Consider the following 12,525-nt stretch of genomic DNA (forward strand, 5'->3'; position numbering starts at 1 on the left):
GGGACTTACACATGTACCCATGTGGGGAATCGAACCCAGGTCTTCGGTGTGATGAGCGGGCACTTTGACCACTAGGCTACCCCACGGCCCCACATGGAGGTGAAATGATCAGACCTAAGATTCCATGTTGATTCAGTGACGTTATGTACATAATCTTTTGCTGTGTACACCGTGTGGAATTCATGTCAGCAGATAATGAAGGCTGTTTTTTCTCAACTTGACTGAGGTTGACTTTAAAAATGAGCAGTGAGGTTGATGTGGTAGTTACAATTGTTGATTGGTCAGTCAGTTGCCCAGATCCACATGTGTCCGGAATCAATATGATCAAGTGTGAAGAAAAATAATATTTCACATCAAAATGTTCTAGTGTTTAAACTGTTGTGTGCATATAATTAAATGTTCTACTGTTTAAACTGTTGTGTGCAATTAAATGTGAACATATTCATTTTCACTGCGAAAAAAGGAAAGTAGTTTCAATCATTAAAAAGATTTTTATAATATCTGCAGCATAAGTTTTACATGCTAGGTTATGTTGTTTATATATAAACCTGGTTATGTGTTTTAAAAAATCACATTCACTGGATGGCATTATTCAGAAAATCTTTGCTAATGAAAACAAGTCCAGAACACCCACAACTGAAAAGCTGCGAGCCACAATTACAAGCAGTGACACATTAAAGGTCACATGCAACGTAAAACACAACTTTGCAGATTCTGATACCTTTCGGTACCAAAACAAATCATCAAAAAATGCAAATTCAACTTATAAAGTTGAAAAATAACGCGATGAAAAAACGACTTTTCGGGGGAAAACTGGTTTCAACAGCTGGGCTGCGCTCATAGCACGTGCGCAGTGAAATAGGTTCGCGCAACTTGGAAGTGGGCTGTCCGGTGAATACTCGGTGAAGGCTTTGGTGTGAGCTATTTTCCTAATGTGTTGTTGATATCTCACAGGCGCGAGCTTTTTATATGTTATGACAGTAAATAAACTGTTTATATAATTTCATTTGTCTATTTCACCACACGTTCTTCTTACCGAGTCACTTTCTCAGTTCGATACTTAAAAGCAATGTCATTATTTAGCGTTGACAGAATTTCTAACTGTGATATAGATATGTCGTTGTCACAGACAAAACTCAATGTCTTGTTTTATTGACACCTGTGTGTCTGCCTGCCTGTCTGCTAATGACAATATTCAATACACAACTGCGATCACTGACCACATGCAATTTGAACTTAACACCAATCAGGCTATACACCATAAACAAAATGCATTGATTTATGGCCCGAGTTCGGTCTCTGTGACATTATGTAATTACACAGACAGGCAGGTGTGATACTTGAACACATGACATGTTATGATGTCTGTTGACTGCAAAATGTTATACACAAAAAATGAGCATGTATTTACAAAACCCAACATCTCTATATATACACACACAATGAGCCGTGAGGACATCTGCAAATGAACCAGCCGTTACACTTGAGTGCACACCCAGCCGCTCTGACTGGGTTCGGTATCCTGGCTGCTTCGTTTCTTGGGAAGTAAACCCAAGTACACAATATTGCACTTTTGATTTACGATTGTACGCTTATAATTTTGTTTATATGTTTTTTCATAACCAGCAATGTATATTATATGTCGTGAATAAGTGATAATTGTGTTTTAATTATGTTTGATTTTTTGGTTTCATGTGACCTTTAACTGTATTGGTTATGAGTTTTCTTAACTTCCTCTGAGTAGCATTAACAATATGTTATGTGGAGGTTCTACAGAAAATCTGTGGTATTATTGCGAAGATGCATCAGCTGTTGAGTGAGTGAGTGAGTTATTATTTAACGTCACATCGGCAATATTGCAGCCATATCGTGACGAGAACATTTGACATGGAAATAGAATATATATAGAAATTATAAAAACCTGCTGACGAAGGACAGTAAAACAACTAGAATATCACATTTTGAAGAAAGTTAAAACAAATAGCACTAATTGGACAATACAATATGAAAAAGTGGCTAGAGATCGCCAACAACTGAAGGGAGATCACCATACTAGGGACCATGGGGACTTACATTACTTTTGCTACCTCAACAGCTGTTGAGATAGAGCAAACCTGCATGGCTGCCAGCTTATCAGATATCAGTGCTGTAATTGCTTCATTGCATATCGCCTACAAACAGAGCAGTGATGATGGAGCCAGGATAACTGCTTGCTGAGCTCCTTCCACTCATCTCATTCAGTCCACTTCTGGAGATGACAATCACAATTCATGGAGTTTACGACTAATTCAAAATTTAAAAACTTACTTGGCACAGAATTGTTTTGCTTTTTTTATATGAATGTATCAAGAAGATTGAATCTGATGTCGTAAAGAGATTGTACGAGAGCTTCCTTGATGTATTGATGTTGGATCAATATGTTGTCGGAGTCTGAAGGTAAAGGGGAGCTTGCTACTGAAGAGGTTGTCCATGACGCACATGGGGGCGCTATTCCAAGAAACAGGAAGTAAGACAATGTAGCAAAACACATTTTACAGTCTTGAAATAGAAATAAAAACAGCTTGTTTAAGAGACATTTGAAAGTGCAGAAGGTTTAAACAATTTTCTTTCTTGAGGCATTCTTTTAAAGAGAACTCTTTATGATTGCAGTTTCTGTATTTATTGATATTATTCATTAGTTTAGGAGACAATCTCGAATTTTAATTTTTTTTTGTAACTGAATTCATGAATAGTTTGTATCCTGATGGATGTCTTCATGAATGATAAAAGTCGTGTAGCAGCAGTGGGTAAATCCCGGCTGAAGACTGGGGTATAAGTTGTTTATCAACGGCTTCAGTCATAGTGACAGTTGTCTGTATATTTAGTGGACCATTATTCTTCTGCAGACATAGGGGCCACAGTTTTTCATCCTCGTTACACAAACTTTGTAAAACCATAACTCTCCAACTGTATGATGAATGTGGCTATTTTTGTTCATGTTTCAATGGTCTGCTTACACATGCTGTGACAGTATCTGATTAGGGTCAATTTCATATTTCAAATTCAGTGAATTGAATTAGGCTCACTTTTGTCTTTTTTGTGACAATTTTTGGGGTTTGTTTTCATTTCCATAGAATTGCTTTAGATTTAGGACAGCGTTTCTTGTGGTTGAACTGCAATGGTTTCTAAGAATTGGTAGAATTGGTATTCAACTATATTGAGCTTATTGACTGATGTCTGAGGGTTGAACAGATGGATCACTTCTGTTAGTATTATGTCAGAGTGAGTGAGTGAGTTTGATTTAATGCCACCTTGAACTGTATTTTAGCTGTAGTATAACACTTCGGCTTGAGTAAATGATAAAATTTGGTTTAATGTCTTTTATAACTATTTCAAGTAAAGCATAGCATGTCAGCCAAATGTGAGAGGAAGCAGAGCTAGTGTTAGCACCAACTAAGCCAATGTTTAAGTTTTGGTTAAGATGATCACAAGGCCGTGACTGTGGCCAGTAAGACCTACACATGATATAACGTATTTTATGATGGCGTTATTCATATTTATTGGCACTCTTTTGTAGATGACACTATTTCATATGGAACATGTTTGTAACAGATTCATTTCTTCTATATCAAATTTAATGCAGCTTCTTAAAATGTAAGATTCATTTTGGTGAAGGTGAGCTACATGACATCTCTGTGGCTTGATTGTTTACTCAGATGCCATGTGTCCATGTGTCCATGTGTCCATGTGACCATGTGACCATGTGACCATGTGACCGATCAGTGCTTTGAGCCAAACTCACTGAAGAGGCCCCTCAATCACCAGCGCATCCTGCTGAGTGAGACCGCTATTTCGGGGCATGGGATTGAGGAACTGGAGGGTGTTCGGGACAAGCCACTGTGGTATGCAGGACACAGATAAACTGTATTGTATACAACATTTTAAAAAGCATAATGTTCTGAAAGATTTCCATTAGGTTTTATTTTTTTTGGTAGTGATTTTAGTAACTTGCCTGCAAGTCACATCTTTTCTCAGTGCTAGTTGCATGTATTTCATGTTTCATGTTAATAACTGGTGGAGAGATTAGATGTTTATGTTTAATTGGATCTACTTCTGATCTGGCATTGACCTTCTTGGTACCCATCACAAGCACTGCTTGGTGTCAGTTTTCAAGTGTCAATTTCAAATGTTCGTGTTTCCATCTAAGTTGTTATCCATAAAGTTTGTTCAATGTTTGTGTTTCCATCTAAGTTGTTATCCATAAAGTTTGTTCAATGTTTGTGTTTCCATCTAAGTTGTTATCCATAAAGTTTGTTCAATGTTAGTGTTTCCATCTAAGTTGTTATCCATAAAGTTTGTTCAATGTTTGTGTTTCCATCTAAGTTGTTATCCATAAAGTTTGTTCAATGTTTGTGTTTCCATCTAAGTTGTTATCCATAAAGTTTGTTCAATGTTTGTGTTTCCATCTAAGTTGTTATCCATAAAGTTTGTTCAATGTTTGTGTTTCCATCTAAGTTGTTATCCATAAAGTTTGTTCAATGTTTGTGTTTCCATCTAAGTTGTTATCCATAAAGTTTGTTCAATGTTTGTGTTTCCATCTAAGTTGTTATCCATAAAGTTTGTTCAATGTTTGTGTTTCCATCTAAGTTGTTATCCATAAAGTTTGTTCAATGTTTGTGTTTCCATCTAAGTTGTTATCCATAAAGTTTGTTCAATGTTCGTGTTTCCATCTAAGTTGTTATCCATAAAGTTTGTTCAATGTTTGTGTTTCCATCTAAGTTGTTATCCATAAAGTTTGTTCAATGTTTGTGTTTCCATCTAAGTTGTTATCCATAAAGTTTGTTCAATGTTTGTGTTTCCATCTAAGTTGTTATCCATAAAGTTTGTTCAATGTTTGTGTTTCCATCTAAGTTGTTATCCATAAAGTTTGTTCAATGTTTGTGTTTCCATCTAAGTTGTTATCCATAAAGTTTGTTCAATGTTTGTGTTTCCATCTAAGTTGTTATCCATAAAGTTTGTTCAATGTTCGTGTTTCCATCTAAGTTGTTATCCATAAAAGTTTGTTCAATGTTTGTGTTTCCATCTAAGTTGTTATCCATAAAGTTTGTTCAATGTTTGTGTTTCCATCTAAGTTGTTATCCATAAAGTTTGTTCAATGTTCGTGTTTCCATCTAAGTTGTTATCCATAAAGTTTGTTCAATGTTCGTGTTTCCATCTAAGTTGTTATCCATAAAGTTTGTTCAATGTTCGTGTTTCCATCTAAGTTGTTATCCATAAAGTTTGTTCAATGTTTGTGTTTCCATCTAAGTTGTTATCCATAAAGTTTGTTCAATGTTCGTGTTTCCATCTAAGTTGTTATCCATAAAGTTTGTTCAATGTTTGTGTTTCCATCTAAGTTGTTATCCATAAAGTTTGTTCAATGTTCGTGTTTCCATCTAAGTTGTTATCCATAAAGTTTGTTCAATGTTTGTGTTTCCATCTAAGTTGTTATCCATAAAAAGTTTGTTCAATGTTTGTGTTTCCATCTAAGTTGTTATCCATAAAGTTTGTTCAATGTTTGTGTTTCCATCTAAGTTGTTATCCATAAAGTTTGTTCAATGTTTGTGTTTCCATCTAAGTTGTTATCCATAAAGTTTGTTCAATGTTTGTGTTTCCATCTAAGTTGTTATCCATAAAGTTTGTTCAATGTTTGTGTTTCCATCTAAGTTGTTATCCATAAAGTTTGTTCAATGTTTGTGTTTCCATCTAAGTTGTTATCCATAAAGTTTGTTCAATGTTTGTGTTTCCATCTAAGTTGTTATCCATAAAGTTTGTTCAATGTTTGTGTTTCCATCTAAGTTGTTATCCATAAAGTTTGTTCAATGTTTGTGTTTCCATCTAAGTTGTTATCCATAAAGTTTGTTCAATGTTTGTGTTTCCATCTAAGTTGTTATCCATAAAGTTTGTTCAATGTTTGTGTTTCCATCTAAGTTGTTATCCATAAAGTTTGTTCAATGTTTGTGTTTCCATCTAAGTTGTTATCCATAAAGTTTGTTCAATGTTTGTGTTTCCATCTAAGTTGTTATCCATAAAGTTTGTTCAATGTTCGTGTTTCCATCTAAGTTGTTATCCATAAAGTTTGTTCAATGTTTGTGTTTCCATCTAAGTTGTTATCCATAAAGTTTGTTCAATGTTTGTGTTTCCATCTAAGTTGTTATCCATAAAGTTTGTTCAATGTTTGTGTTTCCATCTAAGTTGTTATCCATAAAGTTTGTTCAATGTTTGTGTTTCCATCTAAGTTGTTATCCATAAAGTTTGTTCAATGTTTGTGTTTCCATCTAAGTTGTTATCCATAAAGTTTGTTCAATGTTTGTGTTTCCATCTAAGTTGTTATCCATAAAGTTTGTTCAATGTTTGTGTTTCCATCTAAGTTGTTATCCATAAAGTTTGTTCAATGTTTGTGTTTCCATCTAAGTTGTTATCCATAAAGTTTGTTCAATGTTCGTGTTTCCATCTAAGTTGTTATCCATAAAGTTTGTTCAATGTTTGTGTTTCCATCTAAGTTGTTATCCATAAAGTTTGTTCAATGTTCGTGTTTCCATCTAAGTTGTTATCCATAAAGTTTGTTCAATGTTTGTGTTTCCATCTAATGTGTTATCCATAAAGTTTGTTCAATGTTCGTGTTTCCATCTAAGTTGTTATCCATAAAGTTTGTTCAATGTTTGTGTTTCCATCTAAGTTGTTATCCATAAAGTTTGTTCAATGTTCGTGTTTCCATCTAAGTTGTTATCCATAAAGTTTGTTCAATGTTTGTGTTTCCATCTAAGTTGTTATCCAAAAAGTTTGTTCAATGTTTGTGTTTCCATCTAAGTTGTTATCCATAAAGTTTGTTCAATGTTCGTGTTTCCATCTAAGTTGTTATCCATTAAGTTTGTTCAATGTTCGTGTTTCCATCTAAGTTGTTATCCATAAAGTTTGTTCAATGTTCGTGTTTCCATCTAAGTTGTTATCCATAAAGTTTGTTCAATGTTTGTGTTTCCATCTAAGTTGTTATCCATAAAGTTTGTTCAATGTTTGTGTTTCCATCTAAGTTGTTATCCAAAAGTTTGTTCAATGTTCGTGTTTCCATCTAAGTTGTTATCCATTAAGTTTGTTCAATGTTCGTGTTTCCATCTAAGTTGTTATCCATAAAGTTTGTTCAATGTTCGTGTTTCCATCTAAGTTGTTATCCATAAAGTTTGTTCAATGTTTGTGTTTCCATCTAAGTTGTTATCCATAAAGTTTGTTCAATGTTCGTGTTTCCATCTAAGTTGTTATCCATTAAGTTTGTTCAATGTTCGTGTTTCCATCTAAGTTGTTATCCATAAAGTTTGTTCAATGTTCGTGTTTCCATCTAAGTTGTTATCCATAAAGTTTGTTCAATGTTCGTGTTTCCAATTTGCAAACTGCATATTTGCCAGAAATGAACCACAAGAGAAGGTATATGTATCATTTCACAATAATCATGTTTTTATTAAACATTTTTAAGTAAACAATATTCTTAATTCATCTAATTTAACCCTTATATTTGAATTTAGACTAATATCTGACAGTATATATTATTTTGAAAGAAACAAACAAACAGAGAAAGGAGCCCCAGTAAGATGGCAGCCAAGAAATATCTAGACCTCACACAGCTTCGTTTAGGGCTTTTGTGTTAAAGAAAGTCTCGGAGGGAAAAAATATGTTTCATGGCCTGTGTGACTTATTGAAGTCGGTAATGACCATGTTTAGACAGATGCAATGAACTACATTAAAAACAAACATACCGGTACTTACAATGAACTGATGGGTATAGCAACAATGAACTGATGGATATAGCAACAACAAACTGATGGATATAGCAACAACGAACTGATGCATATAGCAACAACGAACTGAGATAGCTGACTGATCAATAAGTCCTGGCCATTGCTGGGTATCTCTTCATTTAAAAATTGAAAATTGTAACAATGCTTTTGATGATCTGACGTATATAGCCAACTCACATCTGGTCTTTATATCCTCTGTGCACAACAGTATTTGTAATGAACTGTTAATCTCTGATCTTTTCCTGTGTCTCCAATCAGTCTCAGCAGACAACTGTATACAACTGATTACCTCGATTAACTCGGACACCTTCTCCTCAGTATAATCACAACAGTACAGCTGTGATTAGTCTGTAGCCTTTGGACAGTTCCTGACCATATCCAGTGTTCAAATCAAAATAACAGATTTCCTCCCTGATGGGAAGTAGTTGGTTTGTTGTTTAACGCCGCACTCAGCAATATTTCAGCTTTGCGGCAGTGGTCTGTAAATAATCGAGTCTGGACCAGACAATCCAGTGATCAACAGCATGGACATAGATCTACACAATTGGGAACCGATGACATTTGTCAACCAAGTCAGTGAGCCTGACCACCCGATCCCATTAGTGGCCTTTAACGACAAGCATGGGTTACTGAAGACCAATTCTAACCCGGATCTTCACGGGTATGACAGGAAGTAACCCGAGTGTCTAGGTCTATATGTCGATGAAACCGTGTCAGTAATATATTTATAGTGTAACATGTCACCTGACCCACTCAGTCACTGCAGCTTCCACGGACCTTCTAATCCGAAGTCGGACGCCTTGTCCACATGACCAAAGAGGTTAACCCCGTCAACAAGCTGACAAGGTAAGGATGTCATCTGTGGGATGACTCCACGCCCTGCTACATACTCCCCTGATAACAGAAGGCATGTCCCAAGCTGCATTGTTTGGTACTGAGACTTATTTTGCTCAAATTTTATATGAACGTGCTCAGCCCCACGTTGGGCGCCAATGTAGCGGCCATAAATTTTCCAAGTTCCGTGCTGGGATTCGAACCACGGACCTTCTAATCCGAAGTCGGACGCCTTGTCCACATGACCAAAGAGGTTAACCCCGTCAGCAAGCTGACAAGGTAAGGATATATCTGTGGGATGACTCCAAGCCCTGCTACATACTCCCCTGATAACAGAAGGCACGTCCCAAGCCGCATTGTTTGGTACTGAGACTTATTTTGCTCAAATTTTATATGAACGTGCTCAGCCCCACGTTGGGAGCCAATGTAGCGGCCATAAATTTTCCGAGTTCCGGCAAGCTGACAAGGTAAGGATGTCATCTGTGGGATGACTTCACGCCCTGCTACAATGGCAACACATACGTTTCTGCAGAATACTTCAGGAATGTTGAGTTCCTATCAATAGTGAATGCTTTGAAAGATAGTTGGCAATGTCATGAAGATAATTGTAAAAGAAGTAGCATCCTCGTTAAATGTTACGTTGTCGGAGAGCGTGGTACATTCTGTTCCCTGATTACATTTGGACTCCTGTATCAATTCAGTGAATTTAATTCAGTCAAATTGAGCGAACACTCACAAAAGATAGTGTTGGAATAACAAAATCACAGCTAGAGTGTTTCCTGCTTCAGATTGTTGATATTTTAAAATTATTTATTATGAAAAATATATATTTTTGTTGCATTTAGTGCATTTTAGTTACATCCCCAAACCGATATATTACTCTTTGCCATTTCAGCAAATATCCAAATATATAGGAGAAATATTGAACTGCTTTTTCAAAATTAAGACTTCATGTTTTGAATATTAAAATAAGATAGATGATTCTGTATTGCAAATGTTTTTTTTCCTCAAACATATTTCATGCATTTTGATATATTTTCCTTCCAAAATGAGATACAAGTTTGAGATTTCATGGAAAACATTCATGACAAATTGGATTTGTCTGTATTTTGTGTTCACAGTAAAGTTATTATTATCATGAATATCAGAAACAAACAAAGTTTATGTTGAACTAATTTCAGTAATGTCTCCACTATGACAATGTAACACTAAGAGGGAACTCATCATGAAATATTTTAAAAATTATGTTTGTATGATACATTCATTTTTCTCACTGACTAGACCACCCACTCACACACTTAAATCATTTCTCAGGTTATCCCACACCAACCAAATTGAATAATGTTATGATACAGCCATTTATTTAAATTTCAGTGAATGAATGTTTTTGAAACAATTTTAACTATATTTCATCACAAGAAATGACCTTCACACTGTACCATGTGAGAAACTGAACCCAGACCTTAGCTTAAAACACAAATAAGCCAACACTTTATCCACTTGGTTATCTTCAGCCGATCGGTAATATATTCCTGCTCGATGAATTAAAGCGTTGCTGTGTGCGAGGGGAGATAACATTCCATCGATATTCATATGATTCCTCTTGATGTCCAGTTCATCACAGAACCCGTGTCAAGACAGCCATCCATGTGTATCCCATCATATCACCAGTGTAAACAGCGTTCTGCATGTTTAATCACACAATTAACCTTCATCGCTAATGGCTAAGGAAGGCAATTGCTTCACAGGAAACATGAATAGATCGTTGATGCTGACCAATCTATTATTCAGCGCTGCTTGTTTGTCTAGTATTGTATGATGTCGCTCATGTTTCCGCGTCGCACGGACCGAGAAATCAGCGGACACAGTTAATGCTCGACTGATCAATGAGTTATTGTTCACCACACTCTCGATGAAGACTGAATTGCGTGCTGAACTCATTGCCTTTTCTTATGTATCGTCTCGTTAATTTTCCTTCTGATCAGTATTGTTATTCCTTTGTTGTTTATTCCTGATGTGAAAAGTTTTTTCTTGTCATGAGACACATTTAGATGTTAGTTTGATCATGATATTAAGTGTCATGTTTTTATCTTTATGGAATTCTGATGAAATCGTATTTGATTTATAAACTTATATTTGAGGAATTTGGCTGTTTGAAGGTAAATTGAACATGAAAATATGAATGTTTTTGTGTGAAACAGAAGGATTGTCGTAATATACATAAAATTAAATTTGACTTTGTTGATGTAACAGAGATATAGAAGTGTTGTGTTGACTTTACTGGTAAAACAGAATGATTGTGGGTAAGATATAAGCAATTAGCTGACTTCGTTGTTAGTAAACGCAAGGATTCAGGGACATAGATCCTAGAAGTATGTTAGAAAATAACGTATTCAAGTCTCTTATGTAATTATTTAGCATGGTGATGGATAGACTACCGCTTAGTCGCTGAATATATATTTTGATAGTAACAAATAAACCGATTTTTTTAATATTATTATTATAGGATATTTATATAGCGCACATATCCACGCACTAGTGCATGCTCAAGGCGCTGGTATTTTTTCCCTCGATCATTGGATGTCAATATCAACTGCACATCGTATTAGCAATCTCAACTCCCTGGGGAGTATATAACTCTTGCAGTGAGTTGCCACTAGGAAGACTTGCTTCATTTGGGGCTTTAGCCACTAGGCGCACGGCAGGGAGGGCTAGGCAGTAAGGAATTTCATATGTGGTTCAGGGACTGTGAGACTGACTAGGTGTTGGAGTGTACTGTAGCTTGTGATGACCTTGACCTGAGTGGTAACTGCCAGTACCTTCCCCTTCCCCCTGAAATATTAAATCTACCGACCAGTCACATGGTGATAACCATAACGTATTTGTGCCGTCACTTCTAACACCAACATTATTATTTAAAAGGTTAAGACTTTGTACAATAAGTTTCAAATTTTTAATTCCTTTATTCAAAATTTAACACAAAATATTTCTACACTTTTATCTTCATCCAACGTAACAAATTAGGTATTCCGTCTAGGCAGGTCTCACATGACAGTATGAAGCTCAAATGTGTTTTAAGGATTACCCTGACAAGGCTGTTTATGGTTGATTCTGAAACCAGATAGGTCTGCTTCCTACATGTACATAAATGGTGTGTTTGGATACACCCAAAATATCTGTGATAAAAGTGTATGTGATGTGACATCCACCTATTTTTCAAATAAGTACGGTCTCGTGTGCACTGTTATTAGAAGCTGATCAAACACATGTGGGCAACAGATATCGGTACATAAGTGGGGCTGCATCATTTACGCACAAGTGTGCATCATGATTTATAGGGGTGGTAGGGTAGCCTAGTGGTTAAGGCATTCACTCCTCTTGCCGAAGACCCAGGTTCGATTCCCCACATGTGCACTGTGTGTGAAGCCAATTTCTGGTGTCCCCTGCTGTGAAATTGCTGGAAAATTGCTAAGACGCAACTCACTCACTCACTCACTCACTCACTCACTCACTCACTCACTCACTCACTCACTCACTCACTCACTCACTCACTCACTTTCACACACTTTCACACACTTTCACACACTCACTCACTTTCACTCACTCACTCACTTTCACTCACTCACTCACTCACTCACTTTCACTCACTCACTCACTTTCACTCATTCACTCACTCACTCACTCACTCACTCACTCACTCACTCACTCACTCACTCACTCACTTGATTTACCTAACTTGGTTTGCCATGAAGACCCTGAAACAGTCCTACACAGTCTCTGCAAGTCTATGTCGCAAGTCTAGATCATTGCAGTTTCAGTTTTTGAAAAGTATTATCTCTCTTGGCTTCTATTTATCATATTTTTAAAATAAAATTCAACAAAC

The 12,525-nt window shown here is 36.1% G+C and overlaps 1 protein-coding gene across 1 annotated transcript in view; it reads left to right on the forward strand.

Moving 5' to 3' along the window:
* LOC124280132 (glutamate carboxypeptidase 2-like) overlaps positions 1–12,525 on the forward strand; it is a 174,256-nt gene that overhangs the window by 13,991 nt on the left and 147,740 nt on the right. The gene's annotated exons all lie outside the window — the stretch shown is intronic.

This window comes from Haliotis rubra, unplaced genomic scaffold (assembly GCF_003918875.1).
Source record: "Haliotis rubra isolate DU_JTF1 unplaced genomic scaffold, ASM391887v1 Scf260, whole genome shotgun sequence".
NCBI lineage: Eukaryota > Metazoa > Mollusca > Gastropoda > Lepetellida > Haliotidae > Haliotis > Haliotis rubra.